We start from the raw sequence: 15,681 nt of genomic DNA, 5'->3' as shown, positions 1-15,681 counted from the left end.
AGTTAAATGCAGAGTTACCATACAACCCAGACATTCCACACCTAAGTATACACCCAAGGGAACAAAAATGCCTACACAAAAACTTGTACGCAAATGCTCATAGCTGCATTATTCATAAGTGTCAAAAGGTGGGAACAACCCAAATGTTTGTCAGTGAATAAGTGGGTAGACAAAACATGGCACATCTATATAGTGGATTACTATTCAGCCATAAAATTTAATGAGTATTATTAATGTACATGTGACAACTATGGATGAACCTTGAAACTAAATCAGTCATAAAAGGTTACATATTGTATAATTCTGTCCATATGAAATATCCAGAATAGCCAAGTTTACAAAGACAGAAAATAGCTCAGTGGTTGCCAGGGGCTGGGGGGAGGGGTGGGCTGAAGTGACAGCAGTGGCCGGGGGTGGGCCTCTCTTTGGGGTGATGGACATGCTCTGGAATTAGGTTCTGGTGATGGTTGCACAGCTCTGTGAACATAAGGAAATGACTGAATTGCACTCTTTAGTGTGAATTATTTCTCGGTAAATGTGTTATTTTTACTGAGTAAAATGTGTTACATTTTACTATGAAAAATTAGTTCATAGAAATGATTTTAACATACAGGTAATTGAGACATTACAGAACAGTGAGGAAGGAAAGTATTCAGTAAATGGCATTGGGACCATCTACTTTACAATTTTGAAAAGTTAATACATTTATATCTATACTGTGCTTAAAACTACATTTCAGAGGGTTTAAAACATAAATATTAAAATTGAATCAGAAAAAAACAGAACAAAAAGAGAAATAAGTATCAGGCATTTGTATATGAAGGTAGAAAAGTTTTGTACTTACGAACAATAGAAGAAACCACAAATTAAAGGATCAACATAAAAATGACCACATTAAAAATAAATATGTAAAATTAAAAACTATATGATATAAATAGAAAAAACACAAATAAAATGAAAAGTGGATTGACAAAAACATATTGCAAAAATACAACTTAAAAGGTAAATACACTGGCGTAGCTCAGTGGATTGAGCGCGGGCTACGAACCAAAGCATCGCAGGCTCGATGCCCAGTCAGGGCACATGCCTGGGTTGCAGGCCACGGCCCCCAGCAACCACACATTGATGTTTCTCTCTCTTTCTCTTTCTCCCTCTTTTCCCTATCTAAAAATAAATAAATAAAATCTAAAAAAAAAGAGATGTGAAATGTAGTATGGGACTATTTAAAAAAAAGGTAAATATACTGTAGAAAACCTTAAATAGTTTGATAAGATATAAAAATAAATATAGGGCTGAGAATAAAAATAGGTAACTCATAAAAGTCACAGGCCCACAATCCTAGGCATGATAGAAGTTGTGTCTTAACTTTTTCTTTGCTTGAAAAGGCTACGTGCTGTCTATTCGCATAGGAAACATCTGTTGGGGGAGGGAAATAGTACGGAGTAGTACAAAGTAGAGGTGGAAAAAGACTCATTCAGGCATGTAACCAAAGATGTGCACTCTAATCATTTCCCTCTCTCCCTCTATCAAATTAGCAAATGTTGTCATTCTTAAAGATGGTATGAAGGAAAGGTGAAAGTGGTATATTTTCACACGTGGACAAGCAACATACCGTCATGAAAAGATCACTCCTGGTCTTGAAGTCAGGCAGAATTAACACCCAACGATAACTGTGTGATTTTGGGTAACCAATACAATCTCTGACTCCATATTATTAACCATAAAATGGTAATAACTCCTACCTTGCAGTGTTGACATGAGGAAATTATATTATGTGTAAAGAATATAGCTGAATGCTGGGTACATAGCAACCATCCAATAAACACTAACTGTTACAACGTCACTGTTGGCTATATAAATTCCTAAGGACGAAATTTAGCAACAAATATCAAGAATCATAAAATGCTCATGTTAATTGATTCAGTGATTTTATTTCTGGCAATATATTCTAAGGAAATAATCCTTAAGACAAAGGGAAGAAGCTACAGGCAAAAGACTATTTTTATGGCATTATCTGGAATGGGAAATAATATCCCGTAACAGAGGAATGGTGAAGTGAATCATGATGCTATCACTTACTTGGTAGAAGGGTGATGTGGTTGCCATGAAGAGTGGTAGTCGTGAACACTATGCAGCTTCCTTTAACAAATGGGTACTTCTGTGCTCCACAGGACACAACTGACAGAATGAAAAGGCAGCCTGTGAAACAGGAGAAAGTATTTGCAAATCATGCAAATTTATAGACAAAGGAATAGACAAATCATACAAATTTAGACAAAGGATTAATATTCATATTCTATCAGGAACTACAACTCAACAACAACAAACAAATAACCCAGTTGAAAAATGGGCAAAGGACTTAAATAGACTTCTCCAAAGATGATCTACAGATGACCAACGAGCATGTTGAAAAGGTGCTCATCATCACTAACCCTTAGAGATGAGAGTCGGGGTGGTGGACGGGGCAGGGGAGAGCAATTGGGGAAAAGGCAGGACAACTGTAACTGAGCAATGATAAAACAAACCAATGAGCAAAAACCCCACCATGAGGCACCACCTCACCTGCATTAGAATAGCTGCTATGAACAAAACAACCCCAAACCCGAGTATAGCAAGTGTTGAGGCGGGTGTGGAGGACCCCGGTGCGCTGTTGGTGGGAATGTAAAATGGGGCAGCTGCTATGGAAAACAGTATGGAAGTTCCTCAAAAAATAATAAAATAAAATAAAAATAGAACTATCATTTGATCCAGAAGTTCTATGTCTGGAAATATATCCAAAAGAGTGGAAAGCGGGACCACAAGGAGATACTGGCACCCCACATTCATGGCAGCGTTATTCACAACAGCCGTGCCATGGAAACAGCCTGCACGTCCATCACGGCATGACTGGATTAAAGATGCGCCACATGTATGCATATGAACAGTACTCAGCTTTAAAAGGAATTTTCTGTCACATAGTACAACATGGATGGACCTTGGGGACATTATTGTAAGTGAAATAAGCCAGTCACGAAAGGACAAATACTGTACAATTCTACTTATGTGAGGAGTATAAAGTAGTCAAAATCATGAACACAGAAAGTAAAATGGTAGTTGTCAGGGGCTAGGGGGAGTGGGAAATAGGCAGTTGTTTAAAAGGTAGAGCGTTTCAGTTTTGTAAGATGAAAACGTTCTGGAGATCTGTTGCATGGTGATGTGAATATATTTAACACTACTGACCTGTACAGCTAAACTGGTTAAGATGATAAATTTTATGCTATGCAGTTTTTTTTTTACCACAACTAATACATTTTTAGAAAGACTCAATAAACATGAAGTTAGTGCTTTTCGCCGTGCTGGGTCGCAGCAGTCTGAGGGGGCATGGCCTTGGAGAGGTGAAGGCCAGAGGGGCCTGCAGGGCCATTTGGAAGGAGCAAAAAAAAGCCACTGAAAATTTTAAAGCAGAGAAATGAACAATTTCCTTTACATTTTGACAATATTTGTGTGACTGCAGTATGGAAAATGGATTAGATGAATATAAGTTGTATGTTCACTATAACTATACAAAAACATATATATGAAAAAACAAGCTAAAGGGAATAAGCTTATGTCTGACATTTTTTCTCCATTAAAAGAAAATTTTTGTTCTTGTCTTTTCTAAGCCATAAAAGGAGTAGCCAGAAAAGCCACACAATTTGAAATTTGCAAGAGAGACTTGTTTAAGCCCCTTCTGTACCTTTCTCCCGCTCTGCTTACCCCTCCAAGCAATGCTAATTCAAGTTCAGTTCTTGGGCTGAGTATCTCCTGTGCTGCCACCCAGTGGTCACTCCCAGGCCATCAACAGAATTTAAAATACGCCAACAACACTTTGTTTCATGTTAGAGAATCACAGCACAGTCTAGGAATATGGTTGAAATTATTCTAGTACATAACCTTAAAATATGTCTGTTCAGTACAAGTCTTGATTTCCAGTGGTTGAAGGGTGAACCTTGTGATCTCTTTAAATCTCTTCCAGCTTTCTTTTATGTTGCTTAATTTGGGAAAAAAAAACTTTTGTAACTCTGGAAATTTTATATAAACATGGCATAACTCACAATAAGAAATTCTGTTGCTTTGGGTTTTTATAAAGTTTAGTATTTAATAATAATGAAAATACACTAGAAGTTTTATAAAAGAGTGATGAACTTTAGACACAGATATCATGGCTAAATTTTTTAAGTTGGCAAATTCAGTATTTTCTTTACCAATTTGTTATTCTGCAACAAGGAAACTTCCGAAAGTAGATGATCAGATGATCTGCATGAACTAAAGATGGTGTACAAGGGCTGTCCGGAAAGTATCCAGCCTGCAATATGAAAAACAGCGGCATTTACTGAAGAAGATACAAGACACAAGAAACATTGTACACAGGACAATGAAACCTCACTCCCCTTCAAAGTAGGCACCTTGGGACCTCACACAGTTCTCCCAATCACCATCAGCTGCCCCATTGTATTTCCGTGTATCTCATCGATGGTCTGAAATCTCTTCCCTTTATAAGGTTATTTTAGTTTTGGGAAAAGCCTGAAGTTGTAGAATACCATATCTGGGCTGTAGGGGGGCTGAATCACCAGGATGCTATGATATTTCCCCAAAAAACTCTGCACAAGACATGATGCATGAGTGGGCATGTTGTCATGATGAAGCTGCCAATCACCAATTGCCCATAGCTGTGGCCTTCTGAATCATCCAAATAGTTTCCATGGAGGAATGTCCAAGCTTAATGCATAATTTGATGCAGATTCATTGCTCTACTCACTCAGTCATTTTGAATGCAACGGCCACACAGTACACATGCTCACTCAATGGCATCTACCACCCCCACTGACTAGTACAGTGAGGTTGTCATTGTTCACGCATGTGCATTCCAGTCCACTGTCCTTGGCTGCCAGGTTATATTGATGCCACACAAATGTGCAAACCATGCTTATTTTATTAACAGTGGCTGGACTTTTTCCGGACAGATCTCATATTTTCAGATTTAAAAAATATAATATTTTAATGTAAGAACATCTGTGGGGCTTGCTAATTAATAAATTTTAAATAACTATGGTATAAACTATATATTTTTATCCTATATGGTAAACTGTTTTTCAATTAATGGAAAATGTTACTTTTCAGAAGAAAAAAAATAGAACATACATGTTACATCAATGTAGGATATTTAAAAATCTTCCCTTATGCATCTATAATTTTTTAATTTCATTTTTCTGTTTGTTAATTGTAAAGACTATGTAACAGAATTTTTTACTTCTTAATTCCCCAAATGATGCCTCAACTTATGAATGAATCTATATTTTACAAAAAAACAGAACAGGGCTTTGGACTCAGATTGCCTGCTCCCAGTTATGAACATGACCTTTCCAGGTCCTTGTTCCCTGGACCAATGACTCTAACCAAAGGGAATCAGAAATACTACCAGATTGTAGAGGTTTTGAAAGATTAAACGAAATAACACATACAAGGCATTATAGAGCCCATTATATAAGAAATGTTCGAATAATGTTAGGAAACATTATTACAGATGGAGATAATCTGTGCAGATGAAATGGGTCCCACCAAGTCAGTGGTGTGATTTCTTTAAATCTTGTGTGTGTATTAAATGATTGACATCTATCTCCAAAAACTTTGTTATTTTGAAGAAATGATGATCACACATGGACAACAGAGTTTGTTCTTCCTTAGGTATCACACCCATACAGTGTTTAGAATTGAAACAAGGAAATGAGCATGACCCAGAGTGAGACCTGTTATAAAGTTTGAACTAAAAAGATACAAGTTTAATTCAAACATTACATAAAGTTTATCCCAACTCCAAAATATTTTAAACTACTTCTTGCACATCAGTAACTGTTAAGTAAAACTTTAATAACTCTTGAAGTGAACATTTTTTGGTTAAAATTTAAAAGTCTTTTTAACAAACAAACCTTCTAAATATCATATATGGTTTTGTTAAAGCATCGATTGTTGCCCATCATGTTGTTGAACTTGGAACACAGAACCACTGAAGAATCTTTTATGATGTGATGCAGCAGAAGTAAAAATACATATGGTACAAATTAAGGACAAAAATCAGAGGATTGCAGAGAGAACAGCTCAGAGTCAGGAGGGGAGTGAGGAAGTCATCTTTGCAATGTTCTGGAAGACAGCATGTAGGTGAATGTCTGGTTGTTGGTGAGAGTGTCAGGGACTATTATGGGCTGAGTGAGACTCTGACCAAGGTTCAGACTGGTCGGAATAGGTCTGATGGACAGCAAAGATGCTGTCACTGCTGGATCCCAAGAAACAGGAATGGGGTGGTCAAGATGTCCTAGCAGGGGAGATGGAGTGGGCAGAGATGCAAAATCTGAAATACATCTGGTGTGGTTTGGCCGAAGGAAGGGGATTTGGATCAGAATTGACCCAACTGTTCTGACCTAGACTCAATGCCCCGGAAGGCAGGGACGCACTGCTTAGGGAAAGAGCTGCTGCATTCCTCTACTTTAGTCAACACACGTTTATTCAGCCATTCTGCATTCAAAGGAACATCGCAGAGTCCTTGCCTTGAGGAGCTTAGTGGGTGACAGCTGTGCGAGCTTGCAATTACAGAGCAGTGTGATGGCTGCTAGATAGGCAATCCAGCAGCATGCTCAGACCAAAGCTCTGGGCACTATCTGGACCCCAGTTCTCACTGTGTCACTGTGGGCCAGTTGCTTTCATCTTTCCAAGCCTCAGGTTTCTCATCCATCAAATGGACCCTAACAAAACCTATTTTATTGAGATTATTATGGGATTTACATGACACACCATCCCAGTTCTTAGCATACTCCTGACTCATGGGGAACACATAATGGTAGCTATTGGGAAAGAAAACATAGAAGTATGGGATGTCTAAGAAACAGGCCAGTAGTGGGGAAGAAGTGATGGGAGATGTAACGTAAGGCAAGTGCTGAAGAAGTTAGCCTGATAAAGGTAGGGGAGTGGGGAGTTGGGGAGAAGTAGCAGTTCTAGAGAAGAATTCCACAGGTGGGCAAATAAAAGGCATGTTGAGCAAACTAAAAATATTAGATAAATGAGCATGAAATGGAGTCTGGAGTGATCAGCAGGGCTTTGATTATGTGAAGTCATATATGTTATAAAGTTCCTCAAGCTTGCCAAGCACACCTGCCTCGTGGGCATTGGCTTGACATTCCCTCACATGGAACCCTGGTCTTCCAGGTCTCCGCACACCTCTCTCCCTGGCTTCCTCAGACCTTCACTCCAATGTCTCCAAATCAGGAGATCTTTTTTGACTAACCTCTATAAAATGTGGTTTATGCAGGACAGGGCACAGGTAAGATATGTAGATTTAGGAGTCAGCTTGCTGTGACTGGCACCCCAGTTCTGCCTTTTCCCTGCAGCAAGTGACTTAGAATGTAAATAATAATAGTCCTGGAGCAGAGGGTATTATAAAGATTAAATGAATTGATAGGAGTAGAGCCCTGAAAAGAATGATGGGCACCTTGTAAGTACTCGGTAAGTATCTGCCACTATTATTGTTACTGTGATAATTATTTTGTTCCAAATAATATTTGAGACGTGCAGTAGAGGCCACTCCACAGTTCAAGTCAGCACCACTTTCACTCCGCTCCCTGTTCTGGAGAAGCTGCTGGCAACTATGGTTCTGTGAGGAGATGATTCTTTGGTTTTGCAGTTTGGAAATATATCAAGCGCATCAAAAATATATAGAATTATATGATGAATACCTGTATACTCAGCTTAAGAACTAAAATGTCACAAAACAATTGAAGCAACTTAAGGTGGATGATTTCTGATTTCTTTGTTATTGTCCTATATCAACTTCTTCCAAGTGAGCCACTTGAGAGCTACTTCTGTGGATAATTATGTGGGGGACAGTTTGGGGAATGAGGTTCAAATTGGTTTGTGAAGTACTGGGTTTTAGTAAAATAAAATAGAGCTATTTTCTACAGGATTACTCAAAGCCCCCCAAACTGAACTCAGGACTCCCTTTCTATGTCATGTCTTTTGGGTCTATGTTTCAGGCAAAATCTTTTTGAAAATGGTAATATGTGTCATACTACAGCATCAACTCCAAAAAAGTGCTAGTTACCTGACCATTTTCCCATTATTCAAAGAGGATGGCTTAATTTTTAATACTGAGTCAAAAAAAACTCGGGCTTAATGATTAGTAATCTTGGTGCCAAGATCAGAGTGAAATGGACAGTTCAACTTTAATAACCAGGGGGGACTCGATGACCTGATTATTTATATTTCAGTATTCTCCATAATCTTGCTATTTTATTTCATCCACATTTTCCTGATCTTTGTGTTTTATTATATTTAATTGTCATTATATGCCACGTGTTGTTATAATCTCGTTCGAGTCCCTTGTGGAACAAGGCAGAGGATAAATTCATTAAACTCAATGAAGCATACCCAGTTGTCTTCACCCCAAAGTGCTAAATTTTACAATGCTGATTTAATGACTATTGAACATTACTTTTGGTTCTTTATTTCAAATTTAACATTGATTAATACTGAGATTAGGCCATTAGTATTGACGTAAGCCAAAAGTTGGACTATAGCCACACCGTATTTATAAATTCAGTCATTTCAAGGTTATGTTGTGGTAGAAGTCAGGGTCAGTGATGATCTGATGGATTGGAAGATGGGTGGGAAAAACTCTTGGAGCAGTCGGTCCTTGAGCTGTGATTTAAAGAGGAGAAACTTGTGGTTTGGTTCTTGTTCCATAGATATGGAAAAAATGGAGCAAAGGCTCACAGCCAGGAGAGGAAGAACCAGTGGAAGGAACCACATGACAATAAATTTAGTTGGTCTGGAAGGTGAAGGCTAGGCTAGAGGAGGAGATGGAAACAGAGAAGGCTGGTCAAGCTGGGAGACGCCACTGGAAGAAACACTCAGACATTTGTGTTTGACTGGAAGTGCGATAGGAAATCAACGTGAGGCCACAATTCATTAGAGGATACGGTCACAATGGTGAACAAGGGAGACAAAAAAGTGATGCCTTCAGAAACTGCAGCCCAATGAGCATAATTTATATACCAGTAAACCTTCATTATAAAATCTTTTCAGAAACTGGTAAGCTGCATTTGTTAACTGATGAGTGAACAAATGGCTTTGCCAGTTGTGGGTGGGTAATTCAGCTTATAGAACTCAAGTAATAAGGTAATTACTAATCAGGAGGGTGGTCTGCCAGAACTTCCTGTGGGAATGTCAAGAGAAATACTAACAACAACAATAACAACAACAATAACAACAACAACAACATATGTCTACACACACACATTCGTGTGTCAGGCACAGCTTTGACAAATCTACAGGAAAACAGATGAGGTAAATAAAATCCTTGCCTTTGGGAGCTTTAAAGCTAAAGGTAACATATTTATATTCATTCAACAAATTCTTACTCAACACCTAATCTGGGCCAGGCTAGTGGTGGAAGAGAAGATATAATTCTCACGGAGTTTAAAGTCTATCAGGATACAGAGAAGAAGGTGGGCAGTTAGAAAATACAGTGTAAAAAGAATGTCTAGCTCTGGCTGTCTGTATTTTCCCTACAGGCACCTAGCTGTTCAGGGTGTTAAAACCACCAAATGTGTACAGCATAGAGCAAGTTGTGTTTCTAAAACCTGGGGGAGTATGATGGTGATAGAAGAGCTATTTTGCTAAGCATATTGGAGTGAGGGCTCCTAGGGGCATCCCTTATTAACGATAATGAATCAGTAAATTGCATTCTAAGTAGAATGTGGATGGTTATCTTTAGGGTTTTTCTTTTGTTGAACTGAGAATCCAGATCTGATAGTTCAGGGGAACTATTCACAGCCAACAAAAGAGAAGCTAATTGCAGGCTACCTCAGTAGTTTTTCTTTTCTGTTCTTTCCCCAGGTAGCATATGACTTCTTCTCTCTGTAAATATTTAAAACACTTATTGATTTGAAGAGATAGCCATCGTCGGCTTATTTTCTCTGTTGTTGTTGTTCTTGATTCCATGCAGTATTGTGCTACAGAGCGTGTGAGTGGGGCGCTGTGATGGTTAAATTTATGTGTCATCTTTACCGGGATACACAGTGCCCCTGTATCGGTTAAACATTATTTCTGAGAGTGTCTGGGAGGGTGTTTCTGAATGAGATTAGCCTTTGAATTGGTGGGCTGCATAAAGCAGATTGCCCTCCCCACTGTTTGTGGGCCTCACCAAACCTGTTGAAGGCCTGCAGAGGATAGCAGCATGAGTAAGAAAGCATTTTTTCTCTTTGCTTGACTGTCTTCAAGCTGGGATATTGATCTTTTCCTGCCTTTAGACTTGGACTGGAACTTATACCACTAGCTCTCCTGGTCCTGAGGCCTTTGACCTCAGACTGGAGCTGCACGATCAGTTCTCTTGGATCTCTACCTTGCTGACTGTAGATCTTGGACTTAGCCTCCATAATCATGTGCACTTATTCCTCACAGTAAATCTCTCTCTCTCCCCCCTCGCCCCCTCCCGCCCCCTCTCTCCATCCCCATCTACCACCCTCCCTCTTTGTCTTAATCAGATCACAAAATTCAGGCTTCTTTTTCAGAATGCTTGTAGATCCAAGTAATATAACCTAATCAAACTTGTTTAAATAAAGGAGATTGCTCCTTTTCTATCCCCTCCACTCCCCCTTCCCCCATATAACTAAATACTTAGGAATGGGTGAATCCAGGACACAAAGCATGGTGTCAAAATTATCTTTTTTCTTTCCTTGTCTCTCCTCTTTGTAAGTTGGCTTCCTTATCTCCCATACTGGACAGCCTCCTTCACACAGCTGGGAGAGATGAAGAACACAAGAAAAACACAGACATTTTTCCTACAACTCAAGATTGTGAAGGAAGCAAGAATACCATCCCCATACTACTCAGCAGAAAAGTCCAGGGAGAAATCCGAGTGGCCATGTTTGTTCACGTGCCCATTTCTAATCCAGTCGCTATGCTCAGGGACGATAGATTTTTCTGTTTGACCGAGTTTGGGTCATTTGCCTACTTGATGGACTAAAAGGTGGTGTTAACCCTCCTTTTCCCTAAAACACGTGGAATGGAAAAGGGATAAATCTCTCAAATTAAAGGTACTAGTGCTACAAGATAATGTTTTAAAAACTGTTGCTCTAGTACAGTTAGATAAATGAACACATGTTAAGAGTTTACTCACTAGTCAATGAGGGGACCAGACCAATGTTATAACATACTCAAAAAAAGAAACTCACCAGGGATATTGAAATAAATGTGCAAATGGAGGCAACATTACTTTTTTCAAAGAGTGGGAAGAAGTCGACTGGACCTCTACCAGACAGGACAAAGCTATCGGCAGGAACTATTTTGCATTGCTATCAACAGTTACCTACAGTTCATAGATTTGTCTGACTCCCACAGGATCAGAATCTGATAACCCAGAGGAGTTGTCTCAAAATCTAGTTGCATAGTTTTCAACTGGAAGCACAAATATTTTCCCTCCACTGGGCAGACAGACAACATGTGTTCACTCAACAAGGGTTTCAGTATTTGAAGGAGAAATATTTCTCTTTCTAATTCCAGGTGGTACCAGCAGAAACCTTACCCAAGTTCAATTGCAGTGGGTGACCTGTGATTCCTTGAAATACCGACTATGCCTCAAGTTGCCTCTGTGTCCTCTGGGCCTAACACACGAGAAATGTTTATGAAGTGTGTGGAATGGATGCTGAATAGGGCACCTGTTCTGTAGACTTTCTCTGAAACAATAGAGAAACATCCCTACCTTCACGTAAGGTAGAGCCATTTCTAGAGCCCTAATTTCTCAGCTAGCAGAAGAGCCTTGCCATTTGATTACTATAAAATACTTTGCATGGACTTAAAACATTAGAAGTTTGAATTTTTATTATAGATTACCCAAGGTTGAATTTGGTTCTGCACAGAAATTATTTCTGTGGTAGTTGGCGACAGTAACACTGAACGAGCACAAGAGATTATTATTGTTGCCATAATAACTACAGTGTTAGATGATAGAGACTCTCTGGGGTTTGCATTAAGCTACAGTCTATGTTGAACAGAGGGCAATGTCACTTCCAACTCCTCTGAATAAGATGTTTCCAGGGATCCAGTCACTCCCAACTAACAAGATATGTATTTACTAGCCAAGAGGCTGCTGCTAGGCTAATCCTCAAAGAAAAACAAACTCAATAGGAAGTAATGGCTAAAACATATACGGAGGAAGAAAACATAAACTAAGCTACTGTAGACGCAGCATGGGACCTAAAAGACCGAGCAGTACAGGAACTGCAGGCCCAGCAATCAGGAGAGTTTGACATAGTTGGTTTTACGTTTTAAGCGAATTGCCTCTTGATTGGGACACCATAAGAGAAGGTGACATCAGGACAGTCAGACTAATGGTTACCCACGAGGAAAGACAGAATTTCATCTGCCTGTAGCTTCACAAGGTCGCCTTCGTTGCCTGAGTGTGTGAATCTGTGTGATTCTTGGAAAATGTGGGACAAGGAGGACTGTAATGGGAAGTATAGCCAATTGGAGGGACATGGTCTAATAACCTAGCATAGTAAAAGGTAAAAATATCTTTTTTCCCTTATTTGGTGAGTCAGTAAAGTATGTGTAGCCATTACCCTAAGACTTCTGTGTTCCTTTGGGCAATAAAATATATATTTAGTTGTATATTTTAAAAAAATGTACTCAGTATTAAAGGAAGGACAGCTTTGAGCCAGGCAGGACTCCTCACAATGAAATCGAAAGCTATAAAAAGAGAGAAGAATACATAATGGACTGAAAAAGGTAGGGAGTTTCAGAATCTCCAAGGGAAATGTTGGGAGAACGCAAAAGGCTTCAGCGGTGGGTGCTTTCAACACCAAGTCAGGCCAGCACTCCTGGAGCGGGTGTGTTCTCCACCCCCCCACCCCCCCCCCCGCCCCCCGCACCACCCCCGCCCCCATGCCATGGCTGATATCTACAAGGCAAGGAGCTGCCACCAGCACCTGGCCGGCTCATTGTCTGTGCAGCACCCTCCCGAGAGAAATGACATTCCTCTTTCCCAAAGCAAGTTGGTTTCAATGGAAGCCTTTTCTTTCTTCACTTCCACGCAATTTAAAAACAAACACGTAAGTAACTGAAAAGCAACCCAGAGACGAAAAAGCCGTTGAAAAGAACGGACCACGGCACACTCATTGTTCGTGCCTGTGTGGGCAGCGCGTCGAGGCGCCCGCAGAGCGGGCACACACATCTGCTAGCTGGGGAAATAATTAACTGCCGAAATTATTTCTGACTGCTAAATGAAGGAGTGAAACTGCCCTGCCGTGGGCCAAGTGTTCACACAGAAAATCAGCGTTCTCTAGGGAAGGGGGGGAGGGAGAGGGTGACTTGGAAAAACTGAATATTGGAGTTTTGGAGCAGGTTGAGAGGTAACAGGAGGGGAAAGATTTCATCTCTGAGGTGGTCCCATTTTAAATATGTTTTAGCCTTCTTACAGAAAGTGGCTCTCTGTGTACGTTTACACACCCGCCTGCGAGCCAGCGCTGCCCGGCCCCCCTCCGCTACCCCCTTTTAAAGCAACAGCTGCTCATTCATGGGACTGTGCAAACACCTGGGCTTCTTGGCTGTGCATGTGTGTTTGTGTGTGTGTGTGTCTGTGAGAGGGCACGCTTTATGAGCTTTGTGGAATAGAAAGCTGTACTCAGCCCTAGAAGATACTGTGAAGGACAGAAGCTGGTAACATGATGTCCTCACAGGGGAGTGGAGAGTGGAGCAAAATAGGATTGTCTCAGACCTATGATTTCGCTGAACTCACTAAAAGCAAGGAAGAATTGTTTTGTTTAAAAGACGTTCCCTCTGAGACATTAAAATTAAGAACAAACTGAGAGTAACCAGAGTGGAGGTGGCAGGGAGTCCATGAGGGCAGGAAAGGAAGAAGGGTTTTCAGGAACATCTATAAAGGACATGTGGACAAAATTAAGGGGGGGCGGTGGGATCAGGGGTGGGAGGTGAGGATGGCAGGGGCATGGTGGGGGGAAATGGAGACAACTGTACTTGAACAACAATAAAAAAAGTTAAAGAAATTAAATAAAAAAAGAAAAAGACATTCACTCTGAACCAAACTGTACTGCAGCAGTTGTAGCGGTGGCCCACAGGGTACAGACCAAGGAGGCAGGTGAGGCTTGCTTTGAGTCCTCGCTCTGCTGTGCAACTGGCTGTGTGACCTCGGGCTCATTAATCCGCCTGAGGCTGAGCTGCATCACCTGTAAAATGGAGACAAAGAATATCTACCTCACCAGGTTCTTGCAAGGATTAAAGGAGTTAGAGTGTACATTAGATTAGTGCAACATATGTATAAGCTTGGAGAAAACACTATTAATTCTATTATATGTTATCTTGGTGTTATGCTAACTTATTCTTTCTGACATGTTAATTGTTATAATGTTATAAAATGTTGTTCTGAAATAATATTTCCAATTCTTGAGGAAGATGGCAATGAAGAATCTCTCAGTGTCATCTGAAGAGAAACGAATTCTCCTTGAGAAGACATGCCTGCTTTCTGGTCCCTTTCACCTGTAGCTAGCCATGACACAACTGTTCCAACACATTGTTTCATATTCTACAATGACTCAAGGGTTCTACCGAAACTCATGATGAATGAGAGAGTGATGTGAATGTAGAATTAGCAAATGCAATGTGCATGGTCTGTTATTGTTTTGCCTTTATTTTGCAGAGCATGGAACTCACCAGAGCCACTTCCCTGCAGTTTTCTGATGACAACCCAGTGAGCTTGGACCATCAGTTACCTTGCTCAAATGGAAGATGGATGAACTACTTTGCTTTTCAGGCCCCCAAGCAATGCAGCTTTGGCAAGGAGTAGGAGTCACCACTAAAATAAATCCATTTTTCAGGGGTGACATATTTTGTATTTATTCCAATTTGTAAATGTCTTCCAGTTCGGAGGAAAATGTAAGGAAATTCCCTGGAAGATGTTTTGAAATTTAATTAAAAGACAGTTTGAAAACATATCCCTTGTGCTTTGCACTTGTAAATATGAGCATATCAGCAACTTGCATGGCGATGTGAAGGCTCTCCTCCTATTGTTGGTTGGGTAGCTCTGCTTGGGAACTGTGTATATTAATCTTCTGACAAAATAGCAGTGTGCCACTTTTGCACAACTGGGCCCTGTGCGTAACTTCTGTGCAGTGTATTCATAGGAAGAAAACCTGATATTTTAAATTCTCCTCCCTTCCTCTGGGAGGTTGCTGTATACTCAGCACAAACCCTTGCTTCTTGTACTTACAGAGCTGGACAAGTTCCCATTAAACTGGAGGCTGGAAAACAAAGGGTGCTCTGGTGGACAGTTTAGATAACTGGGAGCCGCTATTCTCCAAGCTTCTTGTTACTGGAATGAGAGAATGGCCTGGCATTTGAGTCTGAAATACTCAACACCTCTGGCAAGTTCTCTGATTAACTCTGCTTTTCAGTTGATTCATTGGAAACTGAAAGAATCTTTAAATTCTTTCCAGCAAGTATTTATTGAACACCTGCTATGTACTAATGCTGTTATCTAATGCTGGATGGTACCTATTAAATAAGTCAAGGTTCCTGCCCTTAAGAAGTTCACAGAATAATTAGGGAAGTAATATTGGCAACTTGGAAGAAATACTACCTCTCTTAAGCAGTTAACCCCTG

The 15,681-nt window shown here is 40.2% G+C and overlaps 1 long non-coding RNA gene across 1 annotated transcript; it reads left to right on the top strand.

Annotated features, from left to right (window-relative positions):
- The first annotated feature begins 12,972 nt into the window (after window positions 1-12,972).
- Window positions 12,973-15,014, top strand: LOC123812341. Its single transcript, XR_006784589.1, has 2 exons — window positions 12,973-13,115; window positions 14,720-15,014. It is a non-coding gene; the product is annotated as an uncharacterized LOC123812341 (long non-coding RNA).
- The last annotated feature ends 667 nt before the right edge of the window (window positions 15,015-15,681 follow it).

Source organism: Phyllostomus hastatus, unplaced genomic scaffold (assembly GCF_019186645.2).
Source record: "Phyllostomus hastatus isolate PE091 unplaced genomic scaffold, TTU_PhHast_1.1 phas_scaffold_93, whole genome shotgun sequence".
Classification (NCBI taxonomy): domain Eukaryota; kingdom Metazoa; phylum Chordata; class Mammalia; order Chiroptera; family Phyllostomidae; genus Phyllostomus; species Phyllostomus hastatus.
Note: the sequence above shows the minus strand (reverse complement) of the source record. Positions and strands in the feature narration are given on the sequence as shown.